Source organism: Stegodyphus dumicola, chromosome 12 (genome assembly GCF_044657685.1).
Source record: "Stegodyphus dumicola isolate Sdum_Otavi_A_Nest chromosome 12, ASM4465768v1".
In the NCBI taxonomy this organism is placed as follows: Eukaryota; Metazoa; Arthropoda; class Arachnida; order Araneae; family Eresidae; genus Stegodyphus; species Stegodyphus dumicola.
Window position 1 is genome coordinate 77,923,878 of NC_140779.1, and position 20,920 is coordinate 77,944,797.

The following is a 20,920-nucleotide window of genomic DNA, read 5'->3' on the forward strand; positions in this document are numbered from 1 at the left end:
AGTGGCTAGAAGCATTCGACGCCAAAGAATCAGATTGCTAATGAATCACGGTAATAACGTGGCCTCAAACAAGCAGAAAACGCTAAAAAATGCTTACGAAACCTTCGCTTAAATACCACTTTTTTCTACCTTAATCTGAATAAAATCGCACTATCTAATTTACATTCTGGCATGGAAAGCGTGGATGAAAAGGAGAGTTAAAGTAACTTTAGCTAAAAATTAGTTATTAGTTAAAATAAATAAATCCTCACAAATTTAATGTAGTTAGTTGCAATGGTTGCAATAATAGGTAAGAGACGGTTATTAGTCAAATAATTGTGACTAAACTCGTCATGAAGATAATCTCAGTAAAATTTCAAAATCGCTGTACAAAAGTTTATTTTTGCCTTAGCTTACATATATAACAAGTGCATTAATAAAGTAATAAATTAATTAATTAAGTGCATGAAGCCAGGACCTTGGGGATAAGTCAGTATTTTCTCTGAGCGCACGATCATAAAAAATCTTTATTGAACATTAGAGATACATTATAAACCTTTCACATAAATGCGAGGCAGAATATTTCACATTGGCATTCTTATCTGTGATCTTGTCATAACGGTGATGAGCATAATGTCAAGATCGGTGCTAAAACGTTATCCTGCAGTAACTTCGATTTTGTTAGTTGAGAAGGAAAACACGGATTGGGTTATTTTACTATAATATAGCAAGCATACTATTGCTGTCAGCCTGTGCAGAGTGATACTAGGAATTACTTTCTGGGGGGGGGGAAATCGGATATTCTCGTTACAAGTTAAGAAAGTTACAGAAACCTCATACAGCGAACCATTTCAACGGTAAAAAATATAATTTAGGATGAAGCGTCCATGATTTGCCGTTTTATCTGCTAGGCTTCTGAAGAAACTATGGAAAGTTTAGGCGTTGTTAAGTAGCAACGGTTATGGGTTGCCTAGTATCATGAAACTGGTCATGTATTTTCGTTGTGTTTTGTAAAATATCACTTGGCCCAAGAAGTGTGTTTCATTCAAAAGCGCTTAAAAGTGCTATCGTTAGAAAGGGCAAAATTCGTGTAAGAGTTTCCTCTGGTATTTTGCAAAGCTTACTGCAGTAGCCGTCTTCTTTAGCTGAAAAGAATTCAAGAATCTTGGTTTCAATTTCAGTTCTTTTCCCTTAATTAGTCATTTTTAATTAATTAACCTTAATTAGTAATTTTACCATAATCATTAGGTTTTTTTCAAGCAACAAACGTGAAAAATGTGCAGTGTCGTCGCCGAGACTGGAACCCTAGACCTCTCGAATGCGCGTCGAGTATCAATTCTATTACGAAGGATGTGGAAAGGAGGAAAAAATACTATTAAATTGAACAAAATCTTTATTTGTGTTTCTGATAAAGTTTTTCAATGAATGTGAAACTTATTTTTCTTTTTCTTGGGAGAATTGTAAAATTCGTAGCCCGATCAGTACTTCTTTGATGTTTTTATTCTGCTTAGTGCTTTTTTAACATTACATTTCCACCTTTAAAGGCTCTGTTGAGGATTTTACCTTCCTTTCGTTACCGGGGTCATTTTAGATGTGTTATTCTTCAGTATATAAAAATCTTCTTCGATTATAATATTAATAGACTTACTATATTCTTTCTCTGACTTATTCTTCTTTTCTCCATGATATCTGAAGCATCCTTTATAATTTGCTCCGCACTATATTGTCACTGCAGTTAAGTCACTAGTAAGATTATGTGCAACCTTTCATTACCCTGTTTTAAGTTTTATCTGGTAACAAAAGCACTGAGAGTATATAGCCCGTATCTTTCATTACGAATCCGAAAAATCGGAATAGACTTACTGTAGACGTTTTCCTTAGTTACGCTGGTTAACTTGAACCTAGAGAAAGCAAAAATCTCCAATGGAGTCCCTGATTTTAGAATATAGTTTAATTTTCATGGTCAGGATATTTTACACGAGTTCGTTTTCAAGCATAAATAAAGAGGCTGGGCATAAAAGAGAAACACTTAGCGAATGTAATACTTCCAATTTCAAGCCATTTTATTCATTTCATTTCAGAAATCATAAATAATTTCGAGTATTATTAATAGTAATAAGGTGAATATTTGAATCTTCAGTGCATTGAAGGAACAAACCTGAAGCATTGCAAAAGTTGCTATATGAGAATTTATATTAACAGATGACTTGTACTCGTCTGGCTGATTTATCTGGTACCAAGGTAGTAAATAATTTTATTGCATTGAGGGCAATAGTATCCATGCTTATATATGTATACCTCAAAATGTGAATATCTTCATCTAATCGATATATTTCCTCAAGCAAAGGCAAATTATCTAAAACGGATGTTACGATGTTAAAAGAAATGAATGATAGCCAGAAAAATAAAGCAAAGACATTCAGATAAAGCAAAGACATTTGAGATTAAGGCAAAATTTAACATCCTTCTGAATTCATCCATTTTTATGAGAACTGCATTTAGAAGCTCCACAAGATTAATAATATTAACGGTTAACAGCTATAGCAAAGCCAGTGAGAGGAAGCATTCATGCTAAACATAAATTTCAATAGTAAAAGAAGAAAAACTTAGTGCACAAGGTAAAATGTGAGTTGTGAAATCATGGCAAATCTGTAGGAACAACGATTGTCTTCTCTCTCGCATCATCAGATTCTTAAGTACTACTGATGGAACAAGACCACCCCATTTTTAAACTTTATATGCTGAAGGAGCCACGTATCAGGATGAATACGCAAAAGTTCACCCCGCAAAACAGATGTGTGTGTGATTATGTCAAAACCTCGAGGCCTATCTGCCTAAGGGGAGGGGTGCCTTCGTGGAGGACTTTCTAAGAGAAACTGGCTCGTATACACGTTACACATGGGAAAAACCACGAAAACGCCCACGCATCCAGCCCGTTTGCGGAATTCGAACCTCGGACCGAACTACCAGTGTTCAGCGACTTTACCGCTCGGCCGCTGGTGGGCTCGCAAAACAAACGAGAATGTGGTTTGAAGAATATCAAAGTGAGCGGGAACATTCTCCAGATTCAGTATAATCCCCTTATTACAAAATTATTCAGATTGTCCGATGTTTGCTAGAGATAATCAAGGTTTGTATATATATTGTCAGCTCTTTTTGAAAAAATGTGTTGCTATCTACATGCTAAAATCTTGTCATTTAACACATTCAAACTTGTGCATTATGCACTAATACGTAACAAAAGAAAGAAGGGATACTAAATCAACTTGATACTTTATTCATAACATTCATTGATTTACATATAGCTACATAAAAAGTGTAAACAATTCTTATATTATCTTTTATCATTAATGACAAGTATGTTTTCACAAATCATTTATAATAAAATGTGTATCCAGATAAAGATAATGTACCTTCAGTGCACGAATCCGTTAGTACGGAACTATGCTTAGTTGTGAACTTTAAACACGAAAACATTTTAAGAATGTGATATACTTCTTTATCGCATACGCATGTATATCCGAAACAAGACTAGATATATTCGCAACAGTTGGTAGTACTGAGATATTTTTTCTAACTGACGTTATTTCCAAAAGACCTTTACATGTTTTCTAGCTTGTAAGGTTAGATCAGTTTGTAGAGTTAAATTTCGTTTTCTGAAACATTTTTCAATATTAAATGTATCAGAAATTTTTTCGGAGATATCTTTCACATTTAAACCTTTTTTGAAAGGAGGAAAATACAGATGCTGAGCAATGACACTTTCATAATCATGACATTTGACATCAAAGTCTTCAATTATCTTTTTAATTTTTTACGAATTTAGTTTTTTTTATATGATCCGCCAAATTTGCAAAATGGTTCAAATTGTTTTGTTGAAGATCTTCTGTTAGAGTAATCAATTTTGTTTTGTATGCTTTAATGCTATTGATCATTTCAATTATTGCCTTGTTTTTTTCCCTTGCAATTTAAATTTAAATCACTTCATTTCGATGTAAAATGTGTATGAAACAGTAAATCCTTGAACCAAGTTTTATTTTTTAAATGTGCACATTCTTGATCTTGCTGTTCGAGTAAGGTTTTTTATTTTCGTTAATAAATCATAAAATCATTTCAGAAATTTCTTTTTAACTACCTCGCATGAATATGTAATAATAGTTGTGGCTAACTTTCCTCAATTTGCACTTCGAAGTTTCATAAAGTTGCTTGAGGGATCTTCCTCGAATGGAGTTAACAGTTTTGAAGCCAATATCTAGTATTTCTTATGTATTTAATCTTTTACTGGCTAACGCTTAGTGGCGAGTTTTGCAACAAGCAGCTCAAAATCCTTCGGAATTTGGGAAGGCTTTTTTTTGTCACATAAATATATAAAATCTTTTCGTTTTCACTAAATCAAATAAACAGCAATTTAAAAATTTTCAAATGTTTTTTTCGAAGTATACTAAATGTCTGTTGTGAGAATAAAATCAAATCGTGACAAAAGAAAGGGATCGTTGCAAGAAAAAGGTTAACAATCCCTGACCGAAAGGAATAAAATTTAATTTACTATGTAATTTTACTGTCCACAAGTTAATATCACTATCACTGTATACTAAATTTTGTACGCGAAGAAATGTGTTGCAAATTATTTCTCCGTAGTAGATGCAAACAGATATCTGTCAAAAAATTGTTTTTTTTTTGGGGGGGGGCTTTCTTTAACTATGAATTTCATCTACTCTGAGCAAATTCTAAGACTATTCATCTATTGTCAAATTAAGTTTAATTTTTATATAAAATTTAATAAATTAATCCTGCATTAAAAGCAATCACAACCTTGTTTAAAACCAAAAATTTGCGGTGTTGCTATAGAAACAACGTGCGGAGTTTTAGTTTTGTAGAACTGAGTTACAAATTTTAGCCCAGAAAAGGGCTGTTTGTCTCGAAACTGCATTTTGCGTTTTGATTCATATAAATATCCGTTTCACTTCAAATTGTTGCCGCCAAATATTATCGCCCTGTATTATATTTAAAGAAATTAAATAGTGAGGAATGTGAATGAATGCATGCATGTTTCTCATATTGTAAAGAAATGATGGTACCTAGAGCCATCCAATTTTGAATAACGTAGTGCTCCACCCAAATATATGGAAACTTGGAAGGCCTAATTTTTTTTTATTATCTACTTCATAATTTGTAAAATTTAACGAATTTTTGATTAAACACACCGATTTCAAAGTGAGTAATGGCAACACTGTACGGCATTATCTCCAGCGCGCGAGAATGCCTGTCGGAAATTGTAAAGATATGCTGCTTTTAAATATTTTGTGATTTTGCTGTGGAATCGAAGTTTATGTGGCGTAAGTACCAAGAACGTGCTATTTAATAAATAGAGTAAACACACAAACGTTAATAATAAAAAGACAAAGTTTTGTGAAAAGCCTTCTTTGTAAGAAATGAACATTGATATGATGAACTGAGAAAAGACTGTGGGGGGGGGGAGGAAGACAGAAAAATGTGTGCCAACACTTAATGCTGTATCGGGAATTCTAAACGTATATTGCTATGATGCTTTTAAAATTTTTATAACTTCGCTGTTGAATTGTATATGGCGCAAGTGCAAAGAAAATGATGCTTAATAATAAAGCTAAAAATACGAAAATAAATGAGTTAGTAGGAGTGAGAGTACCAGCAGCTGCTAGACTGCGAGCTCAGTGACAGCGTAAGAAACCTTATCAAACCCCTTTGGGTGACCCTTAAAATCTCAAACCTTTCAGATTTATTTATTTATTTATTTATTGGTACTATTTGAGATATTGCAGAGCATTTGGAGAGACACAATAGTCTACTTTATGTTAAAGTGTTGTTATGTTGGTTATGAATAATAAAGTTTACTTTTACTTTTTATAAATTTGTCTTATGGCTACCTTCTGTTTCCTTCTGTCGTCTTACCACTAAACCTCGATAAATTAATGTCTTGAGAATAGGTCACTATAACAAAATATTTACAGTTTTATAGGTGAAATGGAAGAGCTGTAAACTATTTGTTAATTCATTAAAAAAACCCAGTTAACTATGATTTTATTACTGCAAATCTTTTGTAAATAAATGAAAACGTCTGAAAGTCCATCTAAAATAAAACATTAATTGCTTAATATGCAATTAACTTACTGACTTTCTTCAATTAAAAAACGTAATTGTTAAAATTATGTGTAATACGTATTTTAAGTTTCACATACTTTTAAACAACTGTAACTATTATTCTAGTACTCTGAAGTAAAAGAGAAACAAATATGCAATTAATATGAAATGTGCATTATTGTAATTTCCGTGATGTAATCCATTAGCATTTCATGTGTATCTCAAGTATTCACGTTAGGGAACTCAATTTCATTCGTAATGTCTGGTAAAAATGTTCAAATTCCTTGCGACTTCAAAAAGTCCATCAACTTGAACTGGGATCAAGTAGTTGTTTCCGGATCCACCTATCATTAAGTCAGATAACACAGTGGATAATGCATTTTTAATGTGTGTGGGCAAAGGTTAAGTTTTAATATTAAAGCACAATAAAGTGGTTAGAAGATAAGGGCAAACATAAAGTATACTCTTTTAAATATAGCTTCCTTATCTTCAGCAAGTTGTTGAATGTCCTAATATTTTGACAGTCACATTAAAAATGATTTATGCACGGAGAGAACATTTAACAGAACCTGTATGAAAAGTAAATGTGATAATCGTGCCTTCGTTAGCCCAGATCTTAACTTCCTCCGGTCATGCCGTTCGTTTCCAAAGCAGACGTGAGGATCAGCCACCTCGGCGTTGAGAAAAAACTCTCACGAATTTGAAGTAATTTATATGTGACTATGCAAGTGTCGAGTGAAAGCTGAGAAAATCCTATTTGAAAAGATTTATTAAGTTTCCTTACCTTAAAGTATAAGACATAAATCCATTTGCAACTCGAATTTGTCAACAGGTACTTAAGTGTTATGTAACAAGTTATAGGATCTTACTCCTTAAACAAACAGGAGTGATGTAATTTTAAGTTCTGAGATTTTGTTATTTACATCTGCGTTTCCGATTCTTCTTCGTATTTATTGAGATAATTAATTTCGCTCTGAAAAAAAACTCCTCAGCCTCCTTTAAAAAAATTATGATGAAAAATGTTACTTAGATGTCTTTGAAAAATTTTTTTAACTAATCACATTTTAGATGTTTATTTTCTTTCTATTTTGTTTTTCACTCACTCATGCTGTTTATTGTTACTATCAAAATGTTGCCATCGATTTAAAAAATTTTAATGGTAAGCTACCCAACTCAAATTTTGCACACGCATCTATTGCTGATGACAATACAATGTGGGGAACCGATGATTTTTGTAAATTCTATTTAGACTTTTAAAAATTTAATATTTAAACTATTTTTGCACATATTTTCCTTTAACGAATAAGCTAAAATTCAAGTATTTGACCTATTTATTTCGAGCGTTTCACGGAAAATTGTTGTAAAAAATAAAAACGTGATTTTTCGTGGTTGAAAATGTTTCTGAAGAAATCATTTTATTGACAGTATGTTATTCAGACAAAAAAAAAAAAAAGATGAAAATCAAATAAGGTAAGTAAAGTTTCTTAAACTTTTATTTAAAACTAATAAAATAATAAATGAACTAAGAGAAGAAAAAAAGAGTATTATATAGTTTAATAAGAACAAGAGATTAAATACTTCTGTTTGCAAAATTCATCTGTTATATATCACGAATAATAAAACTGTGGCACACAAATAGAGCAATCTATTAATAGAATTATACTGTCAGAATTCTTAGCTATTACCTTTGTAATTTTTAAAATTTTCGTCGTATAAAATTGTAAAGAGAATTACTTAATCTCTCATTCCCATGAAGGTATACAGCAAATTGTTTTTCTTCTTTTAGTTCATGAATTGTTTTACGAGTTTTAGGTAGAAGTTTGTTTCATAATAAGCTTTGTAAGTGTTTTTAATTAACTGTAGTAAAGCAAGAGAGGGGACATGCGAGGCATAATCTATGTAAGTTCAATTCAAATTTTAATTGAGACAAACTTCGCGTATGATAGTTTTTGAAAACATTTTCGAAAATAAAATGAATTATACATTTACCTATTGATAATAATTTTCCATTTTTTTGCGTTAAAAAGCATTCAAAATAAATATTTTTTTTTTCGTAAGTATCATTATAGTTTATCTCTCGTGTATTCTCTTGACGCAGTTCCTCAGTATAGGTATTTTGGGACAAAATCGGACTTTTTCTGAAATAACATCATTTTTTCCATATTTTGATTCTACGACTCAAGCTTTGCCTAGATATTAAATTTCGTAATTTTTTGGGGGAAATTTATGGAGAAACTTAAAAATTTATTTTGGCGTATTTTTTTGCAGTTTGAGTTAAGAATAATTCACGAGAAGAAAAAAGGTCCACCGTTCATTTTTCAAATAATTTTAACAAAATGCGTAAACCGCATTTTCGTTGTTACATTAAATACGCCAAATTTCAAAAGTGTGAAAAGGTAAATTCATATATATCTTAGGAAATTATGATTAAAAAACTTTAAATTAATTAATTAAATCTTTTGTTGGTATGCTTGAAAATACGTCTAATTCAAAACGATGTTAAAACTTTTATAGGTTATAATACAGAACTGTTTCGAAACATATGTAAAAATTGTTTAAAAATACAAATTTTAAAAATAAATCGTAAAAAATGGGCAACTTTTATTTGGAATGAACTCAAATTTTGAATTCTGGGAGAAGGAATCAAGTAGGTTTAATATAATATTAATAAATATATGTAATATTAATATAAATTTTTATATAGTAAAAATAATATAAATATATAAATAATATATAAATATTAATATAAATTTTTATACTAATAAATATATGTGAAATTCAATTAAATTTCAATTAAAAGCTAAAATTTTTAGAACTATTTTATAAAAACTACTCTTGCGAATTTTACAAAACTTGACAGTTTTGGCATAATTTGATCGTAGAATCGAAATATGGAAAAAACATTGCATGCCATTTCAGAAAAAGTCCGATTTTGTGTCAAATTAGCTATATTAGAACAATGCTATATATAAATCTAATACATATCCTAAATCGCGCCTTCGAGATATGAAAAACGCAAGTTGAATTTCGTTAATCGGCATAGTAGAACGAGAGATATATTGAACTGTTCCCTCCTTTTTTTTTTCGCAGTGTACGTTGTTGAATTCAAGTACCAGATTTATTTTTCACTATTATCGCTAACTTTAAAATAATGATACGTAACTATTAAAAAAAATTAAATTATAAGATTTATTTTAATTAATACCTGAGTTTTCTTTTTCTTTTCTGTAACTTTTATTTCTTCTATCAGAGTTACCAGAATGTAAATTAAGTGAGATTAAACTAGTGAGTTGTGTAGTTTGGAAAATTTATTAACGTAACTTCATGTCTCACGTCTTAGAGGTCAATCAATCAATTTTTTTTAAACTTTTCCTGCAACTTTATGTAACTAAATGGAATCTTCATAAGCAATCTTCGTATTAGTCGGCGGGGCCGGTCAGTGTCCACAGAAAAGAATCAAAAGTGAACTAGAGCGAAATCACTAGCTACTGTACGGGGTCTCAGTCCCGCAAAGCAGACTTTTAAGAAATTTTTTCAAGTCCTACGAGTTGAACCAAGCCGCTTGCCCTCACCTTGGGTCTCGGAGTTCACCAAGAGGAAGGCAACTATAGTTTTTGGCTGTCGCTCTAGTACACTTGAATAGCCGTCCGGGACAACATAGGCTTCCTTTTCTGCCCGTAGGAACCGAGCCCGCGTTATTGCTCACAGATGCTATAGATGCCAAACAGATGCTATAGATGCCAATTTATGCGATGTACTGGTTGTCTCTTGCACAAATAATCTTTTACATAAAAGCATTTAGCACAGCCTATTTGAACCTCGGCGTAATATTTTTATAAATCTAAATAAAAATTGCCTTTTAATTTATGTTGGATGAACTGATGAAACGTGTGCACATTTTTGACGTATATGACAGCTTAAATTTTTGCCTTATCTGATAATAACATGTTCGCTTACAGCTACTAAAATACATTTTTATGCTTACTATGAATAGTGTATTTTAAGTTGTTTATATGATTTACTACAATAATCACTTTTTAATTGATCTGTGATTAAAATTTAGTTCAATAACAGAGAAATCTCTACTTGAAAATTCCATTTCGTATGAAAAACAACTCAGTTCTCAAAAATAATAGGTTATGTAGACATTTTAAGGCCAGTTTCAAACTAAACTAGATATAATTTAATTAAACTATGTATTTTTAAATTAGGTATATGTTAATTTATGCAGAACAGTCATAAATTTACCGAGAAGGGTTATACTCCAAGCGATCTTATTGACAAATAATTAGTAAAACTTCAAAATTTCACTGAAAATTGAATCCTTTTACTAGGTTTGGTTTTTGTGCTCCTTTTTACTGTATTTCCCGCATGGTTTCAAGTAAGGTTTCAGTAATCTTTCTTGCATATATGCACAAAAGATTATGAAAAAAAAATAGTTTGGAAAAATGATCGCTCAGACAATGTAGAAACGTCTTGGGTATCAGAATTTTTTGTGATATTTTTTTCTAATCTGTACTTTTCAAATTTGGTAGACTGATTTACGTAATAAATGTCTACTTGTGCAATTAAATTTGCACATACATGTAAGATATTTTAACCGTCTTTTGGAAAAATTATTTTCAGCAAAATCACAAAATTTGAATTGTTTGCAATAAAGCCAAGAGAGAAAAAAGCTATTTAAAGCGCAAAGAAATAATGTAATGAGCGGATTTAAAGCGACATAGATAGGTTCATTAAGACGGAAAAGGAAAAAGAGAACGGTATGGAGATGCGGGGATTTGAACCCCGGGCCTTTCACATGCGAAGCGAACGCTCTACCACTGAGCTACATCCCCACTTGCTGAGAAAGTCTTACAAATGTTATTAGTAAATGCTTCTTCGTAAATGATTGAAATTCTCTTTTCCACAGAGCACAGCTGTTCTTCGCGGGATTTTTAATGTAAACTCTTCAATACCTTTTCTCCCGTTTTCTTTCCTCTTCTACCTTTTCTCCCCTTTCTTTTCTTTCCTTTTCAATAGGAGATTATAAAAAAAAGACTTTTTTTTTTTTTTTTTTTTTTTTTTTTTTTTTTTTTTTTATAATCTCCTATTACTTTTAAACTGGAAAATCCTACTCATATGTAGTTTTTAATTCATTATATTGAGCTTAGATGTCGAATATTTTTCGATCTCTGGTTTTATTAATTCTTGAAAGAATTAATTTAGCTCAAACTTAATTTAGGTGTTAAATTCCTTAAACGATTTATTATGTAATATTTGATCAAATTGCACTAAGAATGAAAACTCGAAGAGTAACTGGTATATTGTAAAATTCTTTATCAGCTGTTTTTTAGATAGAGAATCGTGATCATTTTCGGTAATCACTATTTTTCCTTGATTTGGGAGTTTTACATTTAAAAATGTTTTTTACTTCGAAAATTTCCCCCTTTCATTCATTAACAGTTCTCTAGACTATTATCAAAATTCAGATGATTTTAATCTTGCGTACTTGGTTTCCCTATCTTTTGCAAATAACAGAATCTAATTTTTTAAAATTTATTACTTATAAACAGCGTAATGATTATTTTCAAACATCACTATTTAATATCTGATTTATTTGCTTTATAGAACGAACAATCCAGTTCTAATATTACAGTTTACGATTGGGCTGTTTTTAATTTCATGAAATATTTTTCGTAAACAAAAATAATAAATTAGAAAATATATCATTTAAATATGCCATTACATTATTTCTTTTCTAGTTATGTTTTGCAGCAATTGAATTTAGTTAGTTACATTTCAAAGACTGAAAAGGGAATCTTGTAGTTCAAAAACTTCAATCTCCGAGTATTCAAAAACACTCCATCTTCATAGCGTTATTCTGAAATGCTGCATGGATGCAATTTTATCGTTTTAGGTTCAGAAATGCGTTTACTATTTGAATGCATTAATTATTTTATTCAGGACATTCAAGAATTTGTTTAATGTCAGTGTTTCAAAAATGCTTTATTATAGATATTATAAGAAAATAAAATAATAGATTTATTTATTATGACAATTCATGAAACAGCTGTCTTAAGAAAGACCTCTTCGTGGAACTATCTGGAGAAAGCTTTCTTATTTCCATATTAAGGGTGAGAGAGCCACCCAACTGGTATAGTGGTTATTGACTCTGACTGTTGTACCGAAGGGCTCGAGTTCGAATCTCGGAGATGGCATGGATGATTGTAAATGTGTAGTGTCTGTATAGTGGGGGCATTCTAAATATGCGGAGAGCCGAAAGTCTTCTCGAGCGATTGGTGGTAGGGAAAAGGTGTAGGAAACCCTCTGACCCGTCTCCCCAAAGTGCTTTTCATCAAAACTGGGGGCGAAATTAAGCAAAGTCATATTGTCACTTGTATGGGTGCTCAAGGTTGTTTCTAACGACAGGCACAATCTTGCATTCCTTACCAACATGAGTTTCGTGGGCTTGTTCTGATGCTGCTGTCAGACAAGAGAGAAAAGTCACAATAACAAAAGTGTGAAAGAAACTTCAAGCAGATAGTCTGTTAACCAGCGGGCAATTCAACCCATCATGAACTAACTACCAGTTGCTATCCTCAAGCCATCTTACAACCTTTTTTTCCTCTAAAAAGGCTTTTTAGATTTTTCCTCATATATCAACGATTTTTTGGTGAAAAGGGCAGGTTGTTTATATTAAACTGTTCGCTAACTGTTTTTTTTTTTTTTTTTTTTTTTTTTTTTTACCAAAAATACACAATATGTGGTTGAAAATATATAGTTTTATTAGTTTAAAATAATAAACTAGGTAATAAGCATATATTACTTAATATAGAGAAACTTAGTAGAAGATAGAAGGTGCATCAAAATCAGCAAGATATAAGAATATATCTTGATAAACTGTTTCTAAGGAACTATTCTTTTTAATTCATTTTATTTTGACAGTTGCATGCGTATCCATACAACCCTGACCTTCAACTATTTTAACCTCTATCGAAAGCATTTTTTTGCCGCACGGAAGTGACATGGAGCCATTTTTATACTTCTCAACTAAATGAATCAAATAATATCCCTTTTTAAAAAATTGAGAAAAAGATATTTGTTACTTTCATTAGATAAATAACAGAGGGTGCTGTTGATTAGCCCATTAGTTTTGTGCTAAAGTTATTAAGCACTTGCACCCTTATACGCTCCACAGTAAAAATTTTGTCTTGAAGGCAGTATCAAAAGTTAAGATTTTTCATATAAAAAAAAATTTGTCATTTACGCCCTTTTTTATTTCGTCTCCCAATAAGTGCAAGTTAATTTATCAGACTGAGTTGTCATATTTGAGTAATTTTTAAGTAGAATTCAGTTTTCTTGAATTATTTGATGGTGAATAATTTTAATTAGGGAAATCGTGAATTTTTTTTTTAGTCCAAAGGGGCTTTGTCCCTGAAAGACTATTGTTTTCGTTTTGCGATTTTGCGTTGAATCACTATAAATGTTCGTTTCACTTTTCAAACTGTTGCCACCCAATGTTAGAGTCCTTCATTATATTTGAAGAAATTAAATATTGAAAAATCTGCATAAATGTATGTATCTTTCTCGCATTGTGATAAAACAACGGTACATAGTGCCATCGAATTTTGAATGACGTAATCCTACTGCGAATATGGGCATGTGGAAGCCCAAATTTGAAATTTGTTTTATAATCGATTTCATATTTTGTAAACCTTTAACGAATTTTTGAGCAACAAACTCAACGATTTGAAAACGAGCAATGGCAACAATCTATGGGGGATGGGATCTTTTTATCTCCAGCGCGCGAAACTGTGTATCGGAAATTCTAAAGATAGGCTCATTTTAAAATTATTTTGCGACATTGCTATTGAACTGAATTTTATGGTTTAAGTGCAAAGAACATGATATTTAATAAATAAAGGTAACACACAAAAAGTTAAAGAAAACGCCCCTTTGAACGTAATTTAAAATCTAAAAACTTTCAGTCCCCCCCCCCAATTTTCTATACAGTTGGTCTGTAAACAATGGTCAAACCTATCAATTATTTAGCCTTCGTATCACCAGAAACTTTGCCAAGCTGTACCAATGGGAATAAACTAATATTACACTAGTGAGAAATGGGGGGGGGGGGAACCGAAGATTTAATTGGGATTAGAACCCGCACCTTGGGGTTCGAACTATTAGACAGACTGTAACCTGTAATCATCTTGGGCGGCTGAATTGTGTCCGATAAAAATGCTTAATTAATGCTCCAAGGAAGATTAATATTTTTCGTTTATTGAATTTCATTTAAAAAAATATGCAGTTGAAGAACGTTTTTATTTCTGTGAAACAAAATGCAAAATACGCTTTTCTTCGGCAAAACTAAGCAATGAAATTAATTTTATTTACCAGAGCATATACTCCATTTCTATTGTACTAAAGTGAAATAAATAAAATATTTTTTAATAGACCTTAAAATTAAAAAATGTATATTCTTGAATTTATGTAATGATCTGCATGTAAAAATTTTCTAAAGTGTGAAATAATAAAAATAATTTGAAGGTGTAAAATAATAAAATAATGTCCAAAATATGTATATCTTACTAGTTTAAATTATTTAAATAAAACTATAATAAATAAAAACTTGTCAAATCATAATCAATAAACAAAACCTTAAGCGTGCATAAAAGAACTAGCTATCCGGAGAATGGTAGTCGGATACCTAGTTTTGCGGATAACTGGAGTTCTACTGTATTATAGTTAGAATATAGAGGCGTAGATTTCAGTTCTAGGAAGACGACAAGAAAATAAATGCAGTTTACTCAATGGGAAACATGTGAGTCTGAACAAATATCCGGTCTTTTTAGACGTGGGCGAACAAACAATTCACGTATAGTGTTTGTGTATTAACATCGCAGTGTTTTTCAGTATTGCTGTATAATTTATGTTTACTTTCAAAAATGAATTTTTCGACTCATGAAATTTACTATGGTTCTTCATCAGTAAGACAAATGACGTTTCAATAATTTTTCTGCATCTCTTAAAGTAATAACCATTCAAGAATTGCCTATTAGAGTTTTCTTAACTGTAATTAGAAAATTTATTTTTTATGGATGATATGAATGGAATTATACAATAAGAAAAGTAATTATAGAATAAGAAGACTAGAATGGTATAAGGAAAATATTTAAAATTCGAATCTGAAGAATTAAAATTTCTGGATATTTCCACTCGGAAATCCCGCCAATCTTATATATAAATCTTAATATATAAATAGTTAAGGAAAAACAAAAACTTAATTAATGCTAAAAGCGTTTAATTAAAGCAAAATTTGAAATTTAACAATTTTAAGTTTAACAAGAAAAGCAAAATTAAAAATAGATTTCGTAAAAATTCATCTACGTTTATTAAAAGGATACAAATGAAATTTAACAGATGATGATAATTGTGTTCTTAATTTTCATAATTTTCATCCCTTTGTGTTCTTTTCAAAAGGAACTGCATAAAATCTTATTAAGTTCACGTATGTCGCTATGTTCAAAAGATTTTCATGCAATGTTTAAACTACCTTCTCTTAAGCTATGGAACTCATATTTTCTACACGCACTTTTTATGGATAACAAAACAATTTTCAAACTGTTGCGAAGAGATTTTATTAAAATTCGATACAGTTTTCTTTCTTTTTTTAAATTTAATATCGAAATGATTTTTCGTATTTTCGTTTAAGAAAGAAAGTAAAACTTTCAGAATATTACTATTTGCACCACGGAATAGAGAGAAAGAAATATCTTTTAAATGAAGCTTGTATGAAATTTTTAACGTAATTTCTAATTTTTTGGTGAATTTTCGAAAATCGTTCTATGTTTTTAACCTTTTGACGTAACAAAATTGTAAGAAATAAAAGAATGAGTTTTAATGCTGAACTGAGTATTTTGATTTGCAACATGTCATTGAGATAAAAAGGTAAGGTTGAAAAAAGGCTTTATAAAATGAAATTATTTTAAAGCTCATAAAACAACTAATGAAACAAAGGAAGAAAAAGTTAGCTTGCAAAGTTTCATAAGAACAAGAAATTAAGTACTTCTCCTTACAAAATTCATCTACTACTAGTGGGCAAGCTCGCCAGATGGACGGGCTGCTGGCAAAGCAAAACTTTTATGTTCTGTGCACACCTGAAAATAAAATGCATAAAAACCTTTAAGTATGAATGAAATCAGTTCTTTCTTTCCAAGTAACAACCAGTTTGTAAATACTTTTTGTTGCCAAACCAGGAAACAAAATCTTTTGACACTTCAGGTTAATAGGTATGACGTCATAATTCACATTTAATGTAATATAACCACTTTTTCTCAATATCAATAAAAGAATTAACGTGGTAATAACATATCATGACAATTAACCTAACCTGAAGCAGAAGCTTTGCCAGCATCAGCTATTTACTTAAAATGCTGACGTTAACGAAAAAGTTTCGACTACAGTGATGTTACATGCAGTCGCGTGCTTTCTTCAGCGTCAGAATATGACCTTATATATTATATAATAATTTGTTTATTGTTTGGCAATGCTATTACCTGTACGATTTGAAAGCGAGCAGTGGCAACACGTTTCGAAATAAAGCAGATTTTTATCTCCAGCTCTCGACATTGTTGCCACTCGGAAAAAATTAGAGTAAAAATCAGCGTTTTCAAAGTTTTTAATTAATATCTCGGCTGATTAAAGCCATACAAAGATGAGAATGATTGAAATGTCTTCCCACGAATTTTTGTAATCCGGAGATACCTCTCTCGAAATTCAACTCCTCGCTGTTCCAGAGGACATAGTGTCACGAACGAACAAACGAACAGACAGAATCGCTCAGAGATTTTGAAAGTATAGATGATTTTATGTCACAAATAATAAAAGCGATGGCATCTAATTACATTATCAGAAGAAGTATAAGCCATCACCTTTATCAATTTATCTCCTTTTTCTTGTGTAAAACTGTAGAGAGAGTTATTTAATATCTTGTTCCCGTGAAACTATATGACAAATTATTTTTTATTTCATTAATTACTTTATGAGTTTTAAATAACAATTTGTTCTATAAAAACGTTTTAATACTTTTTTAAAATGAACTTTAGTAAAGCAAGAGAGAGAACGTGCAAGGTATAATCTGCGAAAGTTCAACCATAATTTTAATTGAGAGACACATCGAGAATGAAGGTTTTTTTGATTACTTTTAGAAATAAAATGAATTATATAATTATCACAAGTAATTAATTGTACAGATAAGCTTATTTTATAAAACCTTTTTTTAAATCTGATTTTATTTTAATGAACTCTTTCACTGGTTTTGAATAAAACTATTCTTTCCAAAGTTATCGAAACTTTTTTAAATTAGAACGAATGATTCAAAAAGTGAAAAAGCTCAAAGATTCAATTTTTATAATCTGAAATTAAAACGATTTATGGAATTCGAATGTGCCGTATGTTACTGGCAATGTATGCAAGCCGGCTTTCTATAGAATATCTAGGTATTTTATAGAATGCCGAAAACTGGCCAACAATGTATGAAACGATTATTATTTCACACGTTTCCTTGACATTGTATAGAATGCCAAGTGTTACGCAGGCAACGTATGAAATGTATCTCCGATTTCTTTCGAATATCATGTTCCTTTTCTGTTACCTGTTGCGTGTTTTTAAAGGGGGCTAATGATGAACGTGCATGCACAAAGTGTCATCGTAAATTTGATTTCTTCTGTGGTCATCATACCAGTAAAGATGATAAAATGGATATTTTATGCACTATTTGTTTCAAAACTGAAAATGCTGTCGAAGGCAAATTTAATTCTAAAATCAGTCTAAAAATTCAAGCAAAAAAAAAAAAAAAAAAAAAATTAAAAGGAAAGGGAATCAGTCTGAAAATTCAAGCCAAAAAAAAAAAAAAAATAAAGGGAAGGGACAAGGGAATTTGCGCAATACATTGACAGTTGTAACAAGTGTGACGGAGGACAATTTCAACCCACTTGAAACTATTGAAGGAATTTTAAAACAGCTATATGCGAGATCACAATCGACTTTATGCCGTAAGAAATTGCTTAAAAAGGAAGATATTCCTGACCACAAAATTCCTCTGTGCGCAACTGCAATTGCTCAGTCTAGGGTAAACGGGCAAGGATTCTCCAAATGTTGTGTAAAACAAAGTGCTAAAATGCGAAATGTTTTTACGTGAGAAAAAGTAATGAAGTTTAATTGATAATGTCGTTCAAAGCTAGAATGTTGCAAAAGTAAATTAATTTCTTAATTTTTATAAGAAAGTTTTTTTTTTTTTTCTTTAATGAGAAAGGCATGAATTTTGTTTTGTACAACATTCATTGTTCTTTACGTATTATAAATGAAAGTTTTTAATGGAATTCTTTCATTATTTTTGAAAACAACATTTATATTTCTGAGGAATGCACGTCTTTTAAATAATAGCCTTATCATGATCTTTTTTCATACTTAGCCTAAATAACATTTGTCATTCTATAGAATGCTTAAAAATTGCCTAGGTATTGTATAGAATTCCGGTGTTTCATACATTGCGGGTATTTTAGCAAGCCTTTTAGTAAAAATATATGAAGTATTAGAAGAGCATTCATCATCAATCTGTATGTCATCCTCGTATAAGCAGAATATGAGCAGGTAGGTTGAATATCTCGCCTCAATGGCTATAATTATTTTAATGATATCCTACTGAAAATGCTGGCAAAATTGCTACGAAAAGCTATAATAGGGTAAGAAAAGTGAGCTTTCTTGTGAGGTAAATTATAAGTAATTACGTCTCTTACCGAAAGAAGGAAATGAAAGATTTATTTGAGGAAAATATAGAAATGGTGCAAAGTGCTATCTTTAAGAAATTATTTGATCTGAAGAGATTTTATCTGACAGTAGAATAACTATACAAATACTTGCGTTTATTTTTGACTAAAATTGATTAATATTTATTAACGCAAAATAACTTAATCTGAAGACAACTTTAACGTCTTTGGTGAATATTGAGATAACAAGATAATTTTCGCAAACATAACATTCGATAACAAGATAGACCCTGATCAAATCAGGGTGCCTAAATAACGAAATCTAATAATCGAATTACATTGTTAAAGTATAAGCTATTACCTTTATAAATTAATTAAGGGCACCCAACGCTTTTATTATGCGTGATATAAAATTGTAGATAAATTTTTTAAAGAGATATTCGTGATATGAAATTGTACACGAACTTTGTAAAGGGGATTATTTAATATCTTGCTTAAACTATTAAACTACGTTATATATTATTTTTATTTCTTTAGTTCATTAAAGATTTTTATAAGTTCTAAATAAAAGCTAATTTTATAAAAAAAAAAAAAAAGTTTCCATTTCTTAAAAAAAAAATGTTCTTTTTTTTGTCAGAATAACTTGTTATCAAAAAAGAAAAATGTATTCCGACAATGAATAATTACTCTTACTTCTAAGAATTCTATTATTATTTACGATCTTGAGATAAAACATATTATTTCTGACTTTACATCAACAGCATGAATTTCCGGAAATATATCTATTAAATCTTCATATAATAATTGCGATTGGGGTAATAGTAAAATTCTGAGAATTTTAGTTTTTTTCATTAAACAAATATATGTGCGAATCATAGTCTCAACTTTAAATTGCAAGTAATATAAAATACTGTAAATCGAATTTGGAAAAAATCACTTCACCACATTGTACTGTCATCTACAAAAATACGTGAGCAAAGTTTTACCTTAAAAGCTTATCAGGAAATAACTTGAAAGTGTATGACAAACTTTTGACCATAGAGACAAATAACCTGAATGAATATACTAAATAATACCACATTAAATAAAAGGTTACAATAATAATAAAAAACCTTATTTTCTTTTGACCTTAAAAGCTTATCAGGAAATAACTTGAAAGTGTATGACAAACTTTTGACCATAGAGACAAATAACCTGAATGAATATACTAAATAATACCACATTAAATAAAAGGTTACAATAATAATAAAAAAACCTTACTTTCTTTTGTTTACTCTGCACGTTTTTATTACACATTTGTAAAACTAAACTTCCCAAATGTTTTAGGTTCAGACTTTTAACAGATTTAAGGTTAGAATTTTAAAAGATTCGAATGGCGAATTCAAGTTTTCAGATCTGAAATATTCTTCAAAGTTTGAGGGATTAGAGAATGAAATGTTCAGTCTCTTATAACTTAATAGTTCTGTATTATTTATAGTCATAATACTGTTCGTAATCGTCCAATACATCTATTTTTATAAATAATAAGAATTTCTATATTTTAATAAGAAAATATAAATAAGAATTTCTATATTTTTATACGTCAGGAAAAATGTTTCTCAAAATATCCATCTATCGGCTGAATTCAAAACGTTATTTGCAAAACTCAATAAAAATTGTTAAAATTGAATTTTTAGAATTTTGAAATAAAAAATTAAAGGCAATGATTTAGCTTTCTGGCCCAAATGTTTTACTGGGAAATAGTAATGCTTGATGGCCTAGAGTAATGATTTAATAATGTACTTCCATATGTCGCAATCTAATTGTATTCCTTGTAATATGATTAATATGATTTCCTTCCGAAAAACGCAATCTTTCTATACTGAAGCTGTTAGGAATAAAATTAGTTAATTTCCATCTATATATATAAAGTTCGTAATTTTATATACGTCTATACTAATGTCAGTTAATGTAAGGTAATTTAAATTTATTTGGAAAAAATTTACTGAATGTTTATTTTTTTTATTATTATTTTTATCCCAAAAGGCGTTAGAAGGGCTATTAACATCGATTTGGCATTTTGTGCTCTTTCACTA

At 30.3% G+C, this 20,920-nt stretch overlaps 1 protein-coding gene and 1 non-coding gene across 2 annotated transcripts in view; one reads left to right on the forward strand and one right to left on the reverse strand.

Moving 5' to 3' along the window:
- Positions 1-20,920, forward strand: part of LOC118190384 (uncharacterized) — a 252,920-nt gene that overhangs the window by 173,418 nt on the left and 58,582 nt on the right. The gene's annotated exons all lie outside the window — the stretch shown is intronic.
- On the reverse strand, positions 10,863-10,934 carry TRNAA-CGC (transfer RNA alanine (anticodon CGC)). Its single transcript has one exon. It is a non-coding gene; the product is annotated as a tRNA-Ala (tRNA).